This window comes from Megalopta genalis, chromosome 3 (assembly GCF_051020955.1).
Source record: "Megalopta genalis isolate 19385.01 chromosome 3, iyMegGena1_principal, whole genome shotgun sequence".
Lineage (NCBI taxonomy): Eukaryota > Metazoa > Arthropoda > Insecta > Hymenoptera > Halictidae > Megalopta > Megalopta genalis.
The window spans coordinates 5313848-5338291 of record NC_135015.1 but is presented as its reverse complement, the minus strand read 5'-3'; the positions used below and the strand labels follow the sequence as shown (position 1 = coordinate 5338291).

At 40.9% G+C, this 24444-nt stretch overlaps 1 protein-coding gene and 1 non-coding gene across 8 annotated transcripts in view; both read right to left on the bottom strand.

Moving 5' to 3' along the window:
- Positions 1–24444, bottom strand: part of Rbp6 (RNA-binding protein 6) — a 1210230-nt gene that overhangs the window by 817310 nt on the left and 368476 nt on the right. The gene's annotated exons all lie outside the window — the stretch shown is intronic.
- On the bottom strand, positions 13012–13157 carry LOC143259273 (U4 spliceosomal RNA). The gene has a single exon (XR_013033086.1). It is a non-coding gene; the product is annotated as a U4 spliceosomal RNA (small nuclear RNA).

Here is a 24444-nt window from a genome sequence, read left to right as displayed (position 1 = left end):
TTCGCGGCCTCGATACGTAGATTCGCGCGAGCGTATATCCGACAGATCGGAATGTCGAACAAACTGCATTATGAAGTGCGGGGAGATCTATAGCCGTTTCGATTTCTGCTTTGAACGTACACCGGCCCGAGTGAAATTGTTCTCTTCCGCGGTTATGTAACTTCCACTTATGCTACTGACCGTTCAAACCATCCTTTTACTTCAGTTTATTCTGCATCGCAAGTATTTGTCGGCGAAACCCGCTATTGCGGCTTTCGGTTCTAACAAACTAAAGGAATCTCGACAATCGAATTGCAGATCTCAATCTTACAGGTAACCTGTCGCGTTTTAATTTTTATGTAACAGTATGGCCCATTGATTTCCTTTCGTCGATTACAATGTTCCGTTCCCCGTACACTACGTTTACATTTTTATCTACCTCCAAATTAACCTATTTTACGTTTTAATTTTTATGTAACAGTATGGCCCATTGATTTCCTTTCGTCGTTTACTATGTTCCGTTCCCCGTACACTACGTTCACATTTTTTATCTATCTCCAAATTAACCTATATTACGTTTTAATTTTTATGTAACAGTATGGCCCATTGATTTCCTTTCGTCGTTTACTATGTTCCGTTCCCCGTACACTACGTTTACATTTTTATCTACCTCCAAATTAACCTATTTTACGTTTTAATTTTTATGTAACAGTATGGCCCATTGATTTCCTTTCGTCGTTTACTATGTTCCGTTCCCCGTACACTACGTTCACATTTTTTATCTACCTCCAAATTAACCTATATTACGGTACTTATAACTATGCCCCAGCATAAATCAACATCAACCACTATAACCAGAGAACATATAACATAAACCTCCTATTATCCTTAACATTCGAATAAAATTAAAATTACCATTAACATATTAACACCAACCACATTTTTTTTATAGCTAATTTCGTACATGTAAACACCTATCCAACCATACTCATCCGTTCTAACTTTATTTTACATTACTCCTTTCTTTGGTATTAGATTTCTCGCGCATTTGTAATTCTTATGTTAATACTCAAAATTCTGCATTACGTTCGATAATATTACAGTCGTTAAATATCAGAAATTTAGCGCTCACTTCATGCCTCGAATGTAAATCAATTTATAATTAATCCAAGATAAATTTCGCTATTTATCGAGAAATAACATTCTACCGCTAAACAATGCATTTTGTCGAGAAAACCACAGTTTGCTTATGTCGTTTTCAACGGAATTACGTTCGGAAATCAACTCATTAATCTATCCGCGCGCAGGAAAGAATTATTGCGCGGGTTTTGGCGAGCGTTCGAAATAAATCGGAGCTCTTATCACCGCAGCCATAACGGAATGCGCGGATATTTCATATTGATAATCTACGGGTTAGAGGCATACTGAAATAAATAACATTTCCGGTTTTATCCGGCGGAACGTGTGCGTGCGCACCGATGCATTATCGACGATGCAGCTCCGAAAGAAACCCGAACCGCGCGACGTGATTTATTCGAATATTATTCAATTGAACAAGATGATTACTCTTCATTAATATAAACAAATGTAACAACGTTGTTCCGCATTTACGACGTTATATCCCGAGCGAAGTTCCATTCGCCTGATACCAGCGGAAATTTATATCGAAACCGGGGAGGTAAAACCGGTGGCGCGCGAATTCCATAAATTCAATTACGAAAATGCGCGGGAATTATTTACATCCTATTAAATTTTCGATAACTCGACGCTACTGCTAAGCCGATGAGGGTCCATTATTCCATCGTTTAAATACACACGGGAGCGGGAGCTCGCGTGCGGAGAAGAAGCCGCTGATGTAACGTTTTCAAACGTTTCACCCGGCCGCGTTAGTTGTATTAATTACAACCGGCGCTGAAACGAGATGTAATATGCAAATTGGATACGCTCGTGAAATCGAATTAAAGATCAAATTCCGGTAAACGATTATGATGCAGTTTACGCGGCAGTCGGCCGCCTCGCTTTTTCCACCAAGCGTAATTTTAATCGAACCACGCTTATGAATTAACGAGCCTCCAGACGCCGAGCAACTTTTCCGGAAAAATTCGACAAAATCCTTCTCGTCCACTCCAATTCATTTTCTCTCGGCTCGCAAAGTCGAAACATTCTATTCGCGGTCACTACATCGAGAATTTTATGTAACAGATAAAATGCGGAACTTGAATATCATTGCATTTCGTTCGATTTCTGATTAGAAAAGTCACTGAAAGAAAGAACAAGTTTTGAATTTTCATTTAGTTTCTGCTTCTTACGACTAACTAGATTAATTTTTATCAACCGTATACTAATCACAGTTAACTCTTGTATACATTGTTCGAAACTGTTTTTTACCATCTGTTTGTTTAAAATATTTCACAGACCGTCAGCAAACTGTTCCACGTCTATCCAATTCAAACGTTTGTATTCTGTTCAATGAAAAAGATTCAAAGTTCAACAAACTGATTTTTTGTAACCAAACAGGTGATACAAAGAGGATGAAGAACATCGAGTGGTTAGTTTTTCAGAAATTTCAAATGTAAATGTAATGACCTGCGAATAAAAACAGGGACGCTGGTTTGAACGACCTTTTAACTTGACGCGTATAAATATGACAGATGGGAATAAATTCTCTCCAATCGTATCTTTACTTTCCAAATTGTCCATTTTTTATTACAATCTGAGGGATAATTGGAGAGAATCGGAATTTATTTTTCGTCGCGCAACTCCTCTCTAATTGTCAGTATCATATATCGGTACGCGCGCTTCGCATTTAATTTAATATTATTCCGCGCGGATATCGATTTTCAACGAAATAGATTTTCGATGTGAATTAAGCGAAGCTGTCCTTACTTGAACGCACACGAGGCATGCGTGAAGCCGTGTTAAAACCGTAGCAGGGATTATGCTATTTGTATGACGCGTATAAATTTCGGCAGCGGAGATATGTCAAGTACGGTATGCAAATTAGGGCTGGGAACAACCATGTAACTCGATTTGGAAAACTGATGCAGGCGAAGTTGCTGTCTTCCTCTCGAACGACGACGTGCTGATTCTGTTAAACGCTCGACGATGTTCCCCGTCTTGCTTGTGAATGAATACGATCGTAAGAGAATTACTGTCTATTTACCAACTTATGGGTAAAACAAGATAAATATTAGCGATTACGCCATTTAGCTCGACGATTGGATTTACACCATTTCGATGTACGAGTAACACCAAATACTTTATTGACAAGGATATCACTCTCGAATTCTTAACCCTTTGCACTCCGCTGTCCCCTCTCATGGGACATCGTAATTCTAGCATATCACTCGGATGTCCCCTCTCGTGGTAGGGTTGATTAGTGATTACGGGTAATTGAGTTATTTCAGCGCAACTTTATGAGACATGCATGTTTCCCTGAAGTTTTCTCTTGAAACGGCACAAGAAATCAAATCAAAATATAGTAAAATTACTAAAATATATGCAAGAAATGTCAGCGAGTTTTGTGTCAGACGAGAACGTGAGAGACGTACTCACGACGGTCCGAGCAAATTTGTCCGATAAGGCAAATTTGTACAAGAAAAATCGTTATGCGAACATAGCACAAACTGTATAGTGGGATTTATAATCATAAATAAGCAAGTCTAAATCTGGAGGAAAAGATTTTCAAAGCTGAACTCAGTCTGGTTCGAAGCGTTGAGCGGTATAGATAGATCTAACGAGTGAGAAAATCGGAAAAGTGATTCTTCTCTTGGTAAATAAATTGTTTGGTAAAAGCTTTTTAGGTAAATGTCATCTTGTGAGTTAGTAATAACAATTAGAAATTTTCAACCCATGTATTTATTCATATTTTTTATTAGAACAATGGCAAAACGTTCAAACACGAATGAGTCTCATGACACAAGTAGTAGTGAAGATGAGCTCCAGATAGACGTTTATACAGATATGTTAGAAAGACTAGTTAGTCTTCTACAGTCTCCTATAGTACACTTGTACAGTTGTAGAAGAAAACGATAGCAGTGACAGTGATATCGTCCAAGCAACAAGGCAACGAAGAGTTCGCATAGATAGCGATTACAACAACAAAACAAAAATATAAAACAAACAATAACAAAATTATAAAAAATAAAATATTAATTTTTTTGCAAATTTCTATAAGTCCAATATCATTATAATATGTTAGTTAGTTCCAAAACCATACTAAATAATACGAGGGTCTGTAAATGCCCGTTTCTGCCACAAAGTAGCGCTGAGTAGCTGATAGCCAACGTCCAGAATGGTTCGGAGTGCAAAGGGTTAAATATTGAAAATTCGGCAAATGAAGTTCATCGTTGGCCGACGTTGCATTTGGAATCTTTCCTCTGGTTTTTTTGCTCGTTCGTCTCGTCAGGAAGCGAAACCGCGCGAACGAATGCGGGCAGAATTTAAACACGATTCATTCTCATAACGGCCCCGTTGTTTCTATTTGTCGGCAAACAGAAAAGCCCCGCAGCTTCGATCGCACCTTTATTCTTGCCAGCGCGAAGAACGAAACAACATTTTTACTGCTATCATAACAGTCTACACTCGCGGCGGCGTTACCACCCATCTTCTGCGTCCCAGAAAATCCGATAATTCCTCCCGCAACGTGGAATAAAAGTGGGAGGGAAAAAGGAATGAGCCAAGTGTAGGTGGAGGAAGCGAAAAAAGAATGAGGTGAGACGGCCAGGCTGAAGCCGGGTCGTTCCGGTAATAACGTAGACGGTCGTTACACTTCCATGCGTATATGTTGTGAATTAAGCGCGGATTCGCCTGCCATCGCGGCATATAATATTGTTCGCAACGTTGCTGACGAGTTATTGTAATGATTAAACCGTTCCCCATTTCACGCCGATCGCATAGTCGCCGGATTACGGCAGAAGGTACGTTCGATTCCGCCACGGTGATCCAGAATGCAATTTCGTTTCTATGGCGATACGCTTTTTCAATGATGTGTTTTTCAATACACTCGATCGAGAAAATTCAGTGGCAGAATACGGGGTGGTTAACTTTTCATGTTTGCTACTAATTTCATAGTAAGCACATTGTTCTGCATTACGGTTGTCGGTACAAAAATTGACTCCTCTGTATTTAATATCATTTGTTCACTGTTGATTGCAACGTTGTTCTTTGGAAGTGACAATATTGAATTTACTTAGATTTCGTTCAATTCCTAGTTCTAATTCCACTAATTTCGTTCTAATTCCACTGCAATGTGTGCTTGAATGAAGAAATTTATTGAATCGTTTCTCATCTTTTGAGTTACGAGTGCACTCGCTATACGATTGCAACATAAATTTTTGTGAGCGTACCAGTGAATTTTAAATATTTTAGAACTTCTGAAAAAAACCGCATAAAATGTAATCGATAAAATATGTACAGGACTGCGTACTGAAACGTACTTTCATTAGGTATTACAACACTAATATATTACTCATCCACACCTACTTCATCTCCATATCCTTAGGATGGATGGTGTCAATTACAACATACATTGCACAACATTTTGGAGGATCTCAATGAATGTAACTATACACAACGATCGTGAAAATGTGTACCTTGATCCAAACAGCTAACTAAGCGGTTAAACATTATTCTCATTACTATAGCACTATTATGCTACTTATTCGAATGCACTAGGTTTCCAAATCATCGCGAGTGGCTGTCTATCTCGACAAACCAATAAATGCAGCGCCATCGAGCGACTGATGCGCGGGATCCATAAACGAGCAATCGCGGCAAGAATGCTCGGGCATCGATCATCAGTCACAGATCCCGGTGTGCACGATGCTCAGCGATGCGCGCAGGTGCGCGCTTAGCGTCGGAATCTCTTTGAATAACTCCAGAGACCGTTCTCTCCCCATCGGGAGCTGGGCGGCGAAATACGTTGCGGGTTCTGCCGCCTAATAACCCTCTCGTCGATCGCAGTTCCGTGTAATTATGGATCCACCGATACGCAGCCGGGTGTGTTGCAGCGTGGCGCGCGCACACAGGTTTGCAGTCTGCGAGCCGGCTACATCCCCCGGACCGGGTATGCACGTACCCTGAAACCGCAGCCGCTCTACACCCCCTGAAACACACGCTGTCGGCGAAACGGGACGGCAGCCGATGTCGACGAGGTCCGGGGAAGGGAACGAAGGGGGCTAGAGAGTAAAAGAGAGAGAGAGAGAGTGAGAGGGAGAGGGAGAGAGAGAGACGGGATGAAAACATCCAAGGTACCTTCAGCATACATAGGAGGACACTATCTCGAGTAGCAGACGTCGCTGAAGATGTGGCAGGGGTTGCTCGAGAGTTACCGCCGGTTCATTTACCGGTATTGTTGTTCGCCACCCTCCGGTTACTCTTTGTCGTCCCTGCACCCTCCCGTGATCACCCTTCCGTTTCGTCTCGCCTGCCGATGCAACACGCTCTGTAGCTTTCGCTTTCTCTCCCTTACTCTCTCTCTCTCTCTCTCTCTCTCTCTCTCTCTCTCTCTCTCTATCGTGTTATAACAGACGTCCTGCTCCCCAATCCACCGACTTTCGCCCCGATTACGAAACACATGCACACGAGCGTTGCACTCGTCAATGTCGACCTTCTGGACGACTTGCTCGTGAAAGATATGTATGTCGGTGATTCCGGGTACACTGTTGTGACAGAGATCGCTCTGGAGTCGATGTACCGGGAATGCCGACGTTTAGGGAGGATTTAGGGGTTTAGTCGTATGATTTAATGGGCCTTTGAATACCCTGCTAGATTCTAACCAGCCGTGTGATTACGCGTTCCGGCGAATTTTGCCTCCTCTTCGGCCTGTGATCAGCCGGCTTGATCAACCTGCCTCATGATCGACGATGTGGGTTTAGTGCTGTCAAATGTTAGGCACGTAAACTGTTGGATACGCAGCTGGATTTATAAATACCTTTGTATTTGCCGTTTAGTTTGAAATGTCTATGAAGTTTCCTTTCATTTATCCTGCCTTCCTTGGGAACTTAACAGATTCGAGTGATTGAGTTTCTCTGCGCGTTTATTCTCAACTTGTTTTTCATTGTTGCCAGCGTTGCATTTCAAACTGTGGATATGTGATTCTGGGATCAGTATGTACAGTAAATTCTCCTTAATTTTCCTTCAGCTTGCAAACAAAAGTGGACAATTTGGGAAGAGATTATTCGAACCTTGCGGCTCAATTTTATAGTTGTTAACAATCGACAATTGTAAAAACGAGCCACGAGGCTCGAATAATCGAATTTCCACTTCCCTAATTGTCCATTGTTGTTTACAAGCTGAAGGAAAATTGGGGAGAATTTACCGTAATTCGTTGCACAGTTTTGAATTTCGACCTATTTTAACCTGATATTTATCGATTGTAATGATCGGACTTCTTCGTTTGTTCAACATTGATTCAACACAACCATAGCAAATATCTTTTGGCAAGAAACTTTTCGTCTTCCATATTGATTTGAAATTCTTGATTACCATTATGTCTTAAGCCTCGGAGTATGGTCACTCGCTAGCGTAACGGGTGTCTTCGCGACCCACATCGATATTTCACTAACACACGCTCGCGTGAAGTACACGACATGGAACAGTATTAAGCCACTAACACGCGCAGCTTCGTCACTGTCGATAAAATAGGAAAGTCTCTAGAGACCCCGTTACCGGAACGCGAGGGTTAACCACATCATTTACACGTGAACATTGCTTGTGTGATGTAAATATCAACAGTTGGTTATTGCTGACGTTCCAATAGTGCGAATCATGTTTTCGTCGTTTTAGCGTAAATCTTTCAGGAAATAGCCAGGTCCCGACGAAAATTAATTAATTAATTAATTGTAATTATGTACTCTGGTCATTACAATATTAACAACCTACTGATATCTCGCGAACAAATAAAATCGAACAACTCAAAAAATTTGGCCAACTCTGTGTCCGCCGGAAATTTTCCACGAAGAATGTTGAAACTTCAACCGTTACTGGCGAGTTTATCGTCATTTTGACACTGAATATTGTTCAGTATCGCAACACGGTATCAGTGAACTCGAAGAAGAGGGCGGTGACAATGAAACAATGAAGGGCTACGCACGCGAAGCCATCGTTGAAGAGTAAACACGGACTGAATGAACTGCTCAATCCTACACTTGAAAACGCGAAGAAGATACAGACAGCGTGAATCACGCGGTCGGAAGAATAGAATGACAGGAGCAAAAAAAGAAGGATACGCGAACGGTTTAATTAGCGACAATAATTAGCGCTGGCAGCCTCGTCGAGACGCGTATCAAAGCGCGCGTTCCGAGCTCCGCGGCTGTGCGCTTCGTGAATTTAGAGCTTGCAGCGCGTTCGTCTTTTGAAATGCTGAAAATACAAGAGCACCCTCCAAAAATCAGGGACTAAAGTCGCCACGATGGCTAAGTACGCACGCCTGCCCGCAATTCAATACAGGCTGTCTCAGGTTGCAATTGAAAAATCGCAATTCTGTTAATCTTCGTCTTCTTCGCCGTTATTAAAATCTTTGCCGCTGGAAGCATCAATTTGAACAAAGACGGCCCGTGTCAAGTGTTTCATTTTATTAAAGGAAACTACAGGATTTTATGTGTGGATCTTAATTCTATTTAATAAAGTATGCAATCAAAATTCTATGTCCCTTTTGCATCAGTCTAGAAGTACGTACAATTCATTAGTATAAAAGATACGTGTTCAATTTGAAGAAAAATTAAACAGCTCCGAGTTTGCCACAATTGAGAATAAATTTGTTCAATTTTTGTCATTAGTTTCATGGTACATCATTCTTGGTACGGTCAATATTAATCCTATGCACTCGAGTGGTGACTCTGTGGCATCATTAAAATTTGTTATATCACGTTCCAAAGTAATGTTTACATTACCAAATACGTATATATTTACAAAACTGTTAAAAACTTAATTGTTGTATGAGTCGCAAGATTCAATTACATTTATAGATGCAGTATAATAACTTGAAAGAGCTTCGAGTGGAACGGATTAATATAATATTCTGTAAGTTGTGCAACCTCAATATTCACATGAATAAATAATCCGTATGAAACTGCACGATGCGATTCAAAGTATAGCAATCAAAAATAATCGATGCACAAGAATAATCTGCTTTCACTATGATTCTAGTAATATATTCCTCCCCTGGATTTACAGTACGTTCTCAAACTGGGATTGGAATCTATTTTCGTTTCACTATTGCATCAATGCTGGAACTGCCCGTGCACTTCGTTGGAAGCGATCCGTCTACGCGTAATGTAAAATGTGTTCAAGGGAGCACCTGGTCCGAAATATCGCCGCAAATGGCTTCATTCGTTTCGTAAGAATCCACGTCTCCATTATCATCTTAATGGTCGCTCCGAATGAATTAAACGCCACTCCAATTGCCCCTATATTTGGATTACGTAAATTCTCTTTATTGCGGTCTCCATTTCCATTCCGCGAGCGGTACACCCGGCTCAGCTTATCCGGATTGTTTTCTAAGCTAACATCTCCCTCGCTTATTGTTTCGGGACGATACACGTTTCGGTGCAATGCTGAATTCTGATGCACGTACCGGGGCAATCGGGGACTCGAACGCGACGTTAATCAAAGTGTCTTATGCGCCCACTTTCTCGCGGATTTGCCTACTGGTTCTGGATCCGCGGGATTGTTTTCGCTCCAACCAATCGATCCCGAAATGCAAGCATACTTTCGCTGGTCAGAAACTGCCTACAAAAATTTCTACATTTATTGTACGTTACCGAGTTTAGAAACGTTTTCTTGATAACACAAGCAGCGTATATGTAGAAACTGATACATTCACGAATCGTTTGAAACGTTCGAAAAATCGAACTCGAAAGAGAAAAGCAAACTGAACTCTGTCGGATAAGCATATGCTGGAAGTGCTTTGACGTATCTTGAAGATTTTCCATAAATATCATTCGATTTAATCCTAGAGTTTGAGCAAAATGATTCACAACCAGAAAATATGCAACAAGGGAACGTTCAATCGGTAAACAAATTTTGATTTTCCTTTCAAGCAAATATGGAAGTTCTTCGACATCCCACGCAAGATCCAAGTTCTACGTGTCTTTGTACTTGAAATAGAGACGGTGGAATATCAATTTCGCGCACAAACTCGCCAGATAAAAGCGTTCAACATCCAGGAACGATCCTGGCAGCATCCGTTTCGCACGAGCGATTTCATCGACTGTCTCCACCTACGGGCAAAGCGGAAGCTGCGCGGCTGTTAAGGCGGCCGTTCCGCTCGCGTTACAATAAGCAGGCGAAAGGGAGAGGGAAAGAGTGCGAGCCAGGAGATAGATAGAGAAAGAGAGAGAGAGAAAAGAATCTCGAAAATTCCGACGGGAAGAAGGGAATCCGTATTATTCTCGGCAACAAATCGTAATAATCCGTTTCGCCGACAGACAGCGGCTCGGCATCGCGCGGCGCGCGGTGAATATCACGCGCTCGCCGAGAGGAAACGCGAAATCGATCGAGATCCCGCGGTTACAGGATCCTCTCCATCGGCAAGAGGGTGGCGGCTGCTATAAATAATTCATGAGGGAGCCCCGATAACGAGTTTACGAAGACTCCGAAACAAGGAAAGCCCGAGGAAAACGGTTCCTACGAATCCGCGTGCCGACTCGTCGAAAGCCTCTCGCGAAATAGGTAACGACGAAAGCGAAGCAGCTAGAAAGAGAGAAAAAAGAGAATGAGAAGATGAGAGAGAGAGGGAGAACGCGGATAAAAGCGGAACGGAAGGCCGAATTCTCATGAAAAAGTGATACCAGCTAAAGAGGGAGCAGGGGACCCCGGTAAGCCATTAATAATCCACGTTACAAGACTCCCTTTTCTTCCTCATTGTCGGCGCCAGTAGGGTTTCCTTCGGACCTACCTACCGTACAAATGCATATCATCCACCGAGCATATCCGACGTGGTACACGCGAGACACACGCCGGCCGGCCGGCCGGCTCGTGTTTTATTAGCTTATGTCCACTGCAATTTGCGGGACGCGAGTCCCGGCGGATTTCGACGTCCGCCGCGAAAGAAAGAAACGGCCTGGTCGCTTAGCGCTGTGATGGATTAGGGGAAAGTAGGCCGGAATCTTCAACCGTTGACCAAGTCCCACCAGAACCACCGGAGTTCTGCCCTGTGTCCCTCTGATGCCTCCTGCGACCGAATTTCGTCGGACGAATATTGCACGCTTGACGATTAAGTGGTTCGTTATGCGAGGAAATGCGGATTCCGGAGGTAAACCCCGGTTGTCCTCGAATATTTCAAAGAAATTTCCTCATTCTCTTTGTTCTGTCAATGTACTCGGCGGTTACTATTTATGCAATGCATGTACTTGATGATTTTTTGACGTTCACTGTTTGCATTCGATGATTTTTGTTTGCTTAATTCATGTACTTGATTTTCGATACACAGGAGATAGAGAGAGAGAGAGAGAGAGAGAAAGAGAGAGAATTAAAAGAATCTCGAAAATTCCGACGGGAAGAAGGGAATCCGTATTATTCTCGGCAACAATATGTAGTTGTGTTTTTGTTAGCTCAATGTGTGTATGCGATTGTTGTCTGTTCGATGTACTTGATTTTTGTTCGTTTTTCATACCGATTGATTTTTATTTGTGCAATATACTTGCTGATTTTTGTTCACACAATAAAGAAAGAAATGAAAATTTGTTACATTCTTTTTAAAATTGGTTATGAGGAGTTTTCTGCGAATTATTCGTGGTAAAAATGTATTAATTAATCCTGTAGCAACATGTAAATGAGGCTAATTCGTATTGCTCATACGGACGCATAAATGTTTGATGAGATAATTAAAATTTTAAGAGAAATGGATATTATCAATCTATTGTTATGAATCTGGAAAATGCAATTCTATTGCCGAGTTTGTACCAATCGCAATCACATTGATAATTCAATGCATACGATCCACGAATAGCGAAGTAATTATTTCGAATATATATTACTATTTCCGGCGTGTATAATATTAGACAAATATATTACCGAAATATAGCATGAAAATTGCAGCATGTCGAAATGTCGAAAACGAAACTCGCGAAAGAAGACTAATACGTCGGGAGGAATAAAATAGAGAGGATCGCTGTTGGATCACATAAGGAACAGAAAATAAAGAACATTGGTAAGTATATTATACAAAAGAAAATATAGAATTGTACCGTGACGAAAAGAAATTTGAGAAAATCGGTGCACAGCGAAATGTCACGAGGAAATGAATAGAGAAAGAGACGATGAAAGAACCAGCTTCTCTTGAAGAATAGAAGTGTGAAAATCCGTAAGCGACTAGCTCGCAGCTGTTGTACGACAAAAAACCGGCGCGAATAATATCTGACGAGATAGACCTTGATCTGCAGAAAGTAGCTGGCAAATTTTGGCGAATAGCCGGCAACGATTACCGATTCGATGCACCGAATATTCGAAGCCGAAGTATGCTGCAGCACGGGGCGAAGCCCGCGGTGGAAAAAGAATTCCGGCGTTCATAAAGTTCGCTGGAGCGCGTAAGCGTGGACTGCGAGCGTCTCGAAAGAATTTGAAGTATCTTCGACGTTGCCAGGTCGAAATGCCGCAATTCACATCCTTCCTTTCCTTTTTCCTTCCTTTAACGCTCTCCTTTTTTTTTTCTCCGACAGGCCGCTTTGTGCCCGGTGCGTGCACGCGATCGAGCTCGCCGATACGAATAAAAACGATGGGCGGGAACGACACCGCCGGCGAGTGTAATTAATTGTTTTTAATTGCAAATGAGGAAACGGAGGTGGTGCACAAGCGTGTCAAAGACTTTGTCTACGGCGCTGTCGGCAGATATAGCGGCGTGATGTACACCCTTGTCGTTCCGGCGAGACACGGTCCGTTTGGATAATGGAAAATGTTCGGAGTTTAGAATCGCGGCACTCCTAGTTCGCCGACTGCACACCGTGCACACATACGATCCTGGTAAGTGCTACTACTACCGAAACTGACAGTTCAATGAATCGGAGATCCTACGTAAAAATTTCATTCAGACTACGATAGGAGAATTTAATATTAATGGAAATCATTTTTGGTTGAACAGGAATCATGTGTATCCGTATTATTGGACTGTTTTCAACTAGCAATAATCACACCTCGGTAGAAACTCATTGGTTCCGATATCGGCTCTGCGTAAAGCTGTTTTTTATTTGATCAAATAGTATTAAGGATTTTATCGTATGGAACGAAAATCTTCGGATGGTCAGAATGAAAGGAAATAAAAGCACTTCAGATAAGGTACATTAGATGGCGTCTGAACCTAGAGAAAAGTACCCTAAGTTAGTTTTAGAACAATTGAAGATTTCTTCCAGATTTGGGTCAAAATCGTGATAAAACTGCGATTTTTGCCATCTTTAATTTGTTGTAACTCATAACAACGTCAACCGATTTCGATAAAATTTTCAACATGCATATCAGTTACCGAGATCTACAAACGGCATTTTTTAAAATTTCCTTTATAGCCTGAGATAAAAAAGTTAAAAAACGATAGTTTTTTATCTTTGTTTGTCATTCCAGGGAATAGCAACATTTACCAAAAGCATTTTGGTTATTATCTAGTAAATTAGTCCCTCTAACATCTAAAAAAACGAATTCAAGTCACTTGGCCCAGTTTTAAAAAAGTTATTGCGTTTTGAAAGGAGTACGCTCAATTTTGTGAGTAAATGTAGTTTCCACGGCGAGTGTAAGTTTAAGGCAACAGGTAGATTTTACGCAGGAGGGGGTGGGGGGATGGTGTAAAAATAATTAAAGTGCAACGTCAAAAACGGAGATATAAAATCGGAGTTACGAAATATGATGAGTACTATAAATATGTTAGAGTGTGCGGTATGCCAAAATATTTTTGAATATATTATATTATATTATAACCAGAATTAGAGATACGGGAATTTAGATGTATGGAACAGATACTTCATGAAGGAGGAGAAGAGGATCTGTGTACAAATAGATAGGTGCAAATTTAGTTTAATGGACGTAGTTTCGGAGTTTAGAAATTATAAACTGATTAGTGAAGATGGAGAATTAAAGGAGGGAAAGGAAAATACGTGCGAAAGTGAGTTTAAGCATGAATGAAGACGTTCTGGTTAAGTTTTGCGTGTAAGTTAAGTTTATACTTGTTGTAAACTATGTCCACGTCAAGGTCGGAAAGGTTGATATCAATTAACAACAAAAAATGTATTGTTAGATTATTTATAGAATTCTGACAAAGAAGAGACCGAGGCGAACAGGACATGTTCTACTTCATTTCATTTCGTTGCACTTGAGGTAAACAATAATATATTTTCTTTACTACAGTTCAAAATCGTTTGCGATACTATATTTGTTATATAATATAGTTTCAGCATTGCTCGGAAAGCGTTCATTTTTGTACACATGGTTGCTCGTATTGCAAGGGAACTGCTTTTTGATATCGCACAAGTTTTGAATGAAGTGGGAAAATATTGGTAAACGCCACTGTACGCATTGGCGCGAACGCGAAAGAAATATGGCGGTGGAAATACTCTCGCTCACTGTAAGCAAAAGTTGGTCGTGGGTGGGGCACCTTCTGCACATGACGTTCTGTTCGTGTACGACACGTACGTGTACCATAGCTGTATAGGAACGGACGACGGAAAACAGCGGAGAAATGATAAAAAGAAAATGACGGAAGTATTGTGAGTAAGTTCTTTAAGCCGCGCAGCACTTACATCCGTAATAATTTTCAACTAATTCTCCAATCGCGAATTCTTCGCGAGACATTACATGTATAGAGAATAATAAACGATCGAAATTGAACGCGACGCGAAGATTGCGCATGCACACTGCGACGAATGGTGTATCAGCGCAAAAAACAATCATCAAAATTACACGGTTGCGGTGCAGCATTATGCAGCCTGAAAATCGGCCATCGGTGCTCCTGTCAGCAAACTGTCACCTGTGCACACAGAGGTATCGGACTCCGAGCTGTAATTAATTTTATTGATTTATCGGGGCTTATATGTATATTGATTAAGCGTGGTAATTGACGTCCAGCTTAATGGAAAAGTAAACCGATTAACGATAACGACGTAGAGGAAAAGAGGTATTGCTTCGCCTCGATTAATCAACGCACCTGTTTCGCGCGCGCCGGGAATCGACGCCCACGTGTGTTACGTGTAAACGGCCACACGTCGACAGAACACCTGTCCACACCTTTATAGGCGGTCCCGGCTTAAACTCGTTCCGACGCAGTTTCTTCCTTCTGACACGGTATGAATGAGTCACAATGACTGTCAGCGCTCGAGCGTTTCACGGTTTTCAAGCAAGAACCCGACGGATTGCTTCCGAAAAAAGCTATCTCGTGAAGATCCTTCGGCAACACTGTTGATAAAACACCACGTGTGTCGAATATCTGCTTTTAATGCATAACGCGTTTACAAACCACTTTTCTACTATTTTCCGTTCACTCCTGTAATTTCATTGTTTTTACCTGTGGTACACGTGTAAAGCGAATAACAAATCTGCAAAATGTAGCTCTATGTACAACGATATGTATTTTCATGAAAATCGATTCCTCTATATAGATTGTTTCTTTGTAAACTGGTTTCTTCCTATGGTACGTAATAACTACGTACGTATAAATTAAACAACAGTTTGTAAAATGCATGTATCTCTTTCATATTCATGCGACGATTGATTCCTGTACTTGATTAGATTATTTTTCTGTGCTTTTTTAGAATACGTAACAATGTAAAAATTAAACACATGTTTGCAAAAAGCACATACTTTTTCTCTATTAATGCGAAAAATTTTTAAAATGTACCTATTTTCTTTGCATTTAATCGTTTCCTGATAAAATTATTGGGTTGGCAACTAGGTAATTGCCGATTTCAGTTATAGATGTCTCTCACTCCCATTTTTATGATATCCGTAAATGTTATATTATAAAATTATTATTATTATTATTTTATTATTATTATTATTTTTATTTTTATTATTTTATTATTATTATTTTTTTATTATTATTATTATTATCACCATTATTATTATTATTATTATTATTATTATTATTATTATTATTATTATTATTATTATGTTATTTTCTATTATCCGTGAATGTTAGCAACTGGACAAATTGAATGCAGCGGTCAAGGAAAAGCGACCAGAATTGGTCAATCGTAAAGGAGTTATTTTCCATCAGGACAATGCTAGGCCGCACACGTCTTTGTCCACTCGGCAAAAATTGATGGATATTGGTTGGGAATTGATGTTACACCCACCATATAGCCCTGATCTCGCGCCATCGGATTATTATTTCAATCGCCACTTATTTCAATCCCTGGACAACTCCCTTCGTGGTAAAACTTTTAATGATGATGACGCTGTAAAATCTCACTTAGCTCAGTTTTTGGCCGAAAAGGATCAGACTTTCTACGAGCGTGGAATTTTCAAGTTGTCAGAGAGATGGCAAAAGGTCATCGAACAAAATGGAAAATACATTACACATTAAACTTCATTCCAAGTAAAAAAAAATTTTTTATTTCATTGAACAAATCGGCAATTACTTAGTTGCCAACCCAATATATGCAAGAACGCCGTCGATCATTCGTCGATGAAATTTCATTTCGCGAGAAAACCCTGTGGAGAAATCATTCTACCGTAACGAAAAAATAGGCTCGCTCGGTAGAATCGTGGGATACAAATAATATCCGAATCGACACTGGCGAAATACGGGGAATACGTAAGATCGTGTTGCCGGGAAATTGCGTGACTTGGGGAAAACGTATTGGAAATATTGTTCGCATAAATTTCGGAGCGACCGCGTGACTTCAGACATCGGAAAAGTTCCTGCGTCGAGGTGGAAGGTTACCAGGAACGGATCGATCGATCGTCTCCTTTCCCTGTGCCGATAAAAACCTGCAGCGTTCCGTGTAATATGTAAACATCCGATCTGTGGCGTGTATCTAAATCTAAATTATATTTATCATTGCAGTTCGCGCAACGCGTAGGCTGGCGCATAACTCCTGTGCGTTTCTGACGTGCAATCGATCGCGCCGATCGGACTGGCCGAGCCGCGGGAAAGTTCCGAAATGAATTTTTCAGGCGGTCGGCACGTCGACCAAATATTTGGCCGAAGGTTGGCCGATCGGCCGAACGTTCGGCTCGCGAAAATAGAAACCGGTCGGCGGCCGACGTTTCAGATCCATGAATTATTGCTTCCCTTAATGCGATTCGACTCGGATTAATCCCGGCAGCGGCGCGCGATTACCGTTCAATTAGCGACACCGTCGCAAAAATATCGACCGGATGATTCATCGTGTCCGTGCACTGCGCAATGCAATCGAATACCCTGGTCGAATGACGCAAACGAATAGCCGGCAATTCCCACCTCTGTCGTAGTTACTATCGTTCTTCACCGTTCGGACGTATGCAACATCGTTTAAGATCTGCAAAAATCAAACTGTCCAAAAATGCTTACGTTCTTCCATTTGTTAAAGGGTCGAGTAAGATTATCTAAGGTAAAAAGACAGAGATAATACGTAAAAGATAGATGCGACGCTGTTCGCGAAGCAGTCCTAGGACAAGAATAGTCCTCTAATCACGTGTCAATTTGTGCTGTCTATCTTTTTGTGCCGGCTCTAGAGAACGTAAATCTGAGAACTGCTCTAGAGAATGTAAATCTGAGATCTGCTCTCGAATAGCTTACTCTTGGAGAACTGTCACTTCTATTCTCGAGAACAAACCTCACAGGAGTCCTACGCTCGAGTAAACAGAGGCGTGAACTATTTTCAGACGTCGCTCTTGCGAGAAAATCTGCTATAAGTCAATATCACCTGCCCGAAGCAGAAATATCTGCGAAAATCACGAAGAAATTTTCACCCGTGGAAATGTAATCGGCACAATAGCTCGAAGCGAGTCAACGTTTAATCACCTTTGCCTGACCAATAGCTTAAAGAGGAGTCGTTACTATTGCTGCAGAACAATTTATACGGATATTCTCGGTGGCTAACGACTGGTTCTTAAAGCGCGATCAAATGTGCCACCGGCTGGCGTTAACACGTCGCAGTTAGGCGAGCATTCCGCAACACACGAGACCCGCGATTTTCATAACGTTCCGTTGCCGTGTCGTTCAACCTTCCCCGGGCTGCGCAGACACATTCCCTTAACATTACCATTAATACCTAATTGAATGAATATTCATGCAATCACACCGCCGAGAGAGAGAGAGAGAGAGAGAGAGAGAGAGAGACGATATAGTTTCGTGCGAGTGTTTCCCCGCAGTATGCCGGCCCAGACGAAGAAGGCAGGATGTGTGAACACTTTTTGCGGGCGTCGCGACCAGGCACGTGAATCGGTCATAAACTCGGCAGTAAAACGTTAATAAAGCCCGCGTTGTGGTTGCGCCTGCATCGACTAGTCCTCGTGCAGGCTACGTGCAACATTTTGCGTGGGCGGCCGGGGGTGGCACGGGGGAAGAGAAAACGGGGTCAGGGGGGGAGATCGTAATAAGCGTGTGTACGCACGCGGTTCGGATCGTTACGCGTTTACCGCTGGAAAGTGTCGGCTCTCCTTTTTCCCCGGAGTGTTTTCCTACCCAGGACGATGCTTCGTTACGCGTTGTTTGCAGAAGTCACGGCCTCTTTTCTATCCGCCTTTAATAGCCCCTCAAGAGGCAACCGCTTGAACGGGAACATTCCACTACGAAACGTCGGATTGGATGTACATCATATAGATTTAGCAGCAGCCTCGAAGTAGTATTAGACAGCTGGCTCTTCCACTGAATTGGACTTACATTTTTTCAAGACCTTCTCTCGTTCTCCGTAACTTTTTGTACTTGTTGAATACTCTTTGTATCTTGATTCATCGTGCTCAAACGATTTTTGATGTTTACAGGCATTTCTGTGGTTTCCTTTATAGGAGTGCTTTGGTTAGAATCGATAAGTCACATTTTCCTCACTGCGAGAAGGGAGAGAAAGAGAGATAGAGAGAATGTGTATTGTTTTCTGACCAAATTTATTGTTAAGATTATTTAGAGTTAATTTAAAGTAATCGTAGAGCAAGTTTTAATCGCAAACGACAAAAGCTGTCCAAAATGGTTCCTAAAACAATTATATCATATATTTGAAATGTTTTTTAAATTGTCATGTATTTTTTATTTTTGTGAAAGAATGATTATTTTCAATTGTCCCTGGAATGAGATCAGTTTTATGTTCCGAAGTCACCTGGAATCTTGACCTAAATCAACTTCTTCTAACAACACAGTTTCCAATGTCCAATATAACGAAAGAAATGAAGAATTTTAATCATGGATTTCCAGTCTAGAAATGACAAATGAGCTGTGTTCGATGCACTGTTCCATTATTCTTGTTGCATTTGGATGGATAACATTTGTAAAAGAGATGCGGAAAATTCTGACCAGCTTCTAGCTATTTATAATAGAAGTATTGTTCACGATGTGTACGAAACCGAAGAATCGATAGTCCCACTGTCGATACAAAGATCCAGTTGAGTCTAAATCTGTAGACGCGAAATCGAGGTCTGGTACACGCATTGTGCGTCACCTAAAAGGTATTTAGACCCGGCCTCTGTGCCCAAACGCACCTATAAATATCAAAAAGCTATGCTCTAAAAAGAAGTAGCACTCCGAAATCATTCTGTTATTGTTCGACAATTTTACGACGTGACTAACGGATGTGTGTCAGTCTTGAGACAAGCACGCCTTAAATGGAATCCTAAATATAATCGTCGTTCGATGTCAACATCCTCGACAGTTTCATCCGATAAATAAACACGGCATAGCAAATAAATACAGCATGACATTTAGAAATGGAACGACGAAACATTAAAAATTGAATCGGCTAAAATGTCGAGACGTTCCAATTACGTACACATCCAAGGCACTCGGAAATCAGTTCGTGAACTTTGTGTTGAAAGCGCAGGCTAGCTTGACAATATGGCCATCGCTCGTGCCACGTTTCCTTCCGATCGTAAAGTTTCAAAATGAAAAATGTTCTGCTGAAATGCTTGCTGCACCTGTAAGTCTACAAATCAACGACAAGCGATCCTGATATAAAAAAATAAAAACGTACAAATTCAATTAGTCTGGACTTATAAACGGAGATGAATTCAAAGCAGATGCCATACGAAACATAATAAAATTTGCAATAATCTCACGAGTTCCGTTCACTTGGACAATAATTTTATACTGATAGCTAAGGACCTTGTTTTATTCTTCTATTTCGTTTATTTATGAATAAACTTTGATATGTTTTATTCGATAAATATCAAAGTTTATTCATAAATAAACGAAATGAAAGAATAAAACAATGTCTTATTCGATAAATATGAGTTAACGAAGCCCGAAGCAGAGACACAGCAATTAGTCATCTCATAGTAACCGGTTCCACTACGCTAGTTGCCAGTTAGGTATCCTCAGGTGCTCCATCAATTAGCTAGTATCCTAGCTATTCTTTCACTTTGTTTATTTTTTAATAAGAAAATTGAATACGTCTCATTCGACAAACGTAAAGATAATTAGGCTCGAAAACAAACCAAATGCACAGCAATTGATACCAAAGTAACCGGCTCTATTACCCTAGGCTACGGATTTTCAGGGAAAACAAATTTCTATTTGTCTCTGGAAACGTTTACAGTAATGTCTCCCTTACTGACGCTCAGATTGTGCACAAAAATGGACAATTTGGGAAGAGGAGCCTTGCGAATTCGATCCTTGCAACTCGTTTTTATAGTTACCGATTTTCAACAGTCATAAAAACGAGCTGCAAGGCTCGAATAATCGTATCTCCTCTTCCAAAACTGTCCATTTTTGTGGACAATCTGAGCATCAATTAGGGAGACATTACTGTACTTTGCGCGTAGGTACGCAGTCGCCCGATAACAGTATATCGAATCGATAGTTGTTCATTCCTTAAGAGCGACTAATTCTCACAGATCGTTTATATCCTTCAGCGCGAGATATAGTAGACGGTTAACTGAATGGGTTAGGAGGCGAACAAGTGAGAACGAAAGGGGTTGAGGGGGGCGAAAGTGGGGGCTGAAGAGAATGGGATCACAGGAAGTTGGAGTCTCCGCCAGGTAAAACCAGGATCAAGGATCAAAGTTCTGGGTTCTTGCGAGCAGCTCGAGGAGCCTCGGAAGATGTCGGAGATGAGGGATGTTACGGTGAACACCGGAAGTGCAGGCGGGGAGGGGAGACGCTTCGTGAGTACGTAGAATCAAACAACTACCCCCTTCAACCCCTCCGCCGCCCCCTCTCCGGAACTGTAACTCGATGCGGAGGAACTTGACGGGTCCTGCCGCTGATTAGAAGCGCTTCAACGAGCTTCCACCTACTGGCATCGAGAATTACGTAGAAACGACAAGAGAAGAGGGATGCGATTATGGTGTGAGGACTACAACAGACACGTGGGAATCTGCTACGGGAGGAGCGAGACGGGACCAGAGGGGATGTTAAGACATGTAAATGAGTGACTATTATCTTATCAAACTATACAAATCAAGCTGCTTTATCTGATTACTTATGTGCGATCGCGAGATACACTGCGTTTATGTAACAGGTGTAATAACATCGGATACCGCAACAGCTATGATACTGAAATTTAAGTACGGAATCTATTTCCGGATGAGTGGTGGATAATTGCGAAATTCTAGCAGACTTATCGTCTGAACGATTCTGTGCAATCGAGATCGGTTTCGGTTTGTTCTCTGCTTCGCGGTGTAATTTGGAACTTGAGATGATGTTAACAGTTTATTTGTAGACCTAGAGTGGATGATAAGCTTGTTAACTGTGCCGTGTCTGCATCGATTGCAGCAAAATGTTCGTCACATCAATTTTATTTGGCCTTGTCGAGTCTGATTTTATTTAGAAATAATCTGTTAAGTATGAATGTTATTCCGTTTCTCAGAGTTGGAATGATGTATTGTTGTTTGGCAGCAATATTTAAGCAATATTCAAGTAAATACAGGCGCATAATAATTGTAAAATTCGAGGAGAGAATGGTACGGCAAGGGGTTAAGAACAGTGAAGTCACTCAGTGAACTGATTAACGTATAAATCATCTTATTGAACGCAACTCTTACCAATTCATCCAATTTGCTTAAATCGAACCCAATCGTCGAGTTACTATTTTTCGCGAACAAAGGGGTCTTTAGAGACTCATGAAAAATCGTAAGACTGCGAGGCATCTCGGGGCGGTAGAATAGGGGATAAATTGAAGTTTCGCGAAGCTCGTTATCGATGGCGGAAAAGAACGGCGCTATTCTTTGCGAGGAATCCGTTTTGAAGAAGGGAGACCGTTTGGTCCCGAAACGGAAAAGTTGGCGAGGATACTTCTCCGTGCACGAACATCAAGAATTCATTAAGAAATGCCTTGTCGCATAGATAGAAAGGAGTGAAACAGACGCCCGTTTAATTTGTCTTTGCCCCGGCATGAACGCGAGCGGGCGCGACTTGGCACGGTGTGTAATTATCGCTCGAAATTCCGCCGCGTTAAATTCTTAACCGGTAAGCAGCCCCGAGTTTTATGGTTCTCGCATGCCTGCGGTCAATCCACGCTCTCTCCCTCTTGGTGTCAAACAGCGGATCTCGCGCGATCACCCCTCGCGAGGTTATTTTGCCGGGAGAATCGATCGGCGCGACGCGCAGTGCGGCCAACAATGGACAAAATTAAAAAAAGTCGCTGCTTCATATATGCTGTATCTATGCTTTATATCTATCCAAAACTATGTGCATAATGTATTAACCCTTTGCACTCAAAGCCATTTTAACTGTAAATCTAAATTAATTTTTCTGACTTATGGTATTTCCATTTTATACGACAAAGTGCATTTTATGCATACGAAATTTATAGCCTTGCGACTTGTACAACAATTAGACTTTTAACAGTTTTTTTACGTCTAGACTTTTATAATATAAAAGTTATCTTGGAATGTGATGTAATAATTTTAATGATGCCTCGAAGTCACCACTCGAGTGCAAAGGGTTAAAATGTCTAAATAATCATATTTGGCAACAGAACATTAAAAAAATTCAGCAGGAAATTGATTTCAATTGAGTTCGCCGAGCGAATATTAGGATGATCAAATAACACGTTAGTTCACACCGCAGCTTATGTACATTGCCTTATGAACAGAAGGCCACTTTACTTAAGGTCATAGGTTATATCGTTGTAATTAATCTATAGCAATCTTGTAATATTTATATGCGACATAATAATTAATACGAAATTAAATAAATAAGTTCGACTTATTTTCGTACACTTTAAGTAAGGTTTTAGAAAAAGCGACTTAAAATATATATATATATATATATATATATATATATATATATATATATATATATATATATCCTTGGATTCTTATTCCGAAATATTCGTCAGATAGCACATTTTGTTGTTATAAAAACTTTTTTTGCAAAAAGTTGCGATCTTCAAAGTCATTTAACAAAATATGTAGCCATAGCGGGTCAACAGCTTTGTACGCGGACATTCATTTATTGAAGCATAAGATTTGATTATTTATATAAAAAATAAACAAGAATTTTTGTTATGAAATCATATGATTTTTTTTATGCAGATCGATGCATCGTTGTATTTTCTTTGGCAAATTATTAAGACATTATGGTCGGAAATTGACCAGCTTAGAAGTTGTGATTTTTATCCCGGATGCTCACATACATGTATGTGCCGCACTGTGCGGCCCGGCAGCGGGCGGGGAGCCGCGCCGTCGAGCGTGATTACACGCCACCACCGTGGTGTAATAATAAGCATCGAAATCTTACTCAGGAAAAGTCGCTCGGCCGGAACTAAATCCTATTACGGCCTCTGTTCTGCAAAGTAGAACTTTAAATTAGAAGGGGTGATTTAACCGTGAATCAGCCACGGTCACGGTGTTCTGCTTTGCTACGATATTCCGGCGAGTGTAATCGACGGAGTGAATTTCCAGCTGCTGAAGTCGACTCTAGTATATACCCGTGACATCGCAAATGCTGCTTCACAAGCTCCACATGCCCGCGATTATTTCCGTAACCCTCGTACAATCCTTTCGAAAATGAGCACAAAAGATCTTGGGATAACGTTCCGTTCATTTTTACTTTACGCTTCAATTAAACCGATGTTATTTATAACGTGTTAACGACTTGTATTTGCAATATAAATCACAAGAAGCGAAAGATTTGTCGGAGAATTGTCACTGTAAAGAATACGTGTGCTTGGGATCATTTGTCATTTTATTTACCAATTTTTTTCAGCATATTTTTATATATGAAGGTGCTCCTTTTAGACACATTACTTTTTTTATAGGCTTAAATAAAACATGTGAGGATTGTAATTAATTGACTAGAACTAGAGAATCAAATAACAATATTTTTTATAGTCTATGTATCAAGCAAATTTGTTTTACAACAGGAATTAAAAGGGCTCTCATTGGTTTGAGCAATGTCTTCATTTAAGA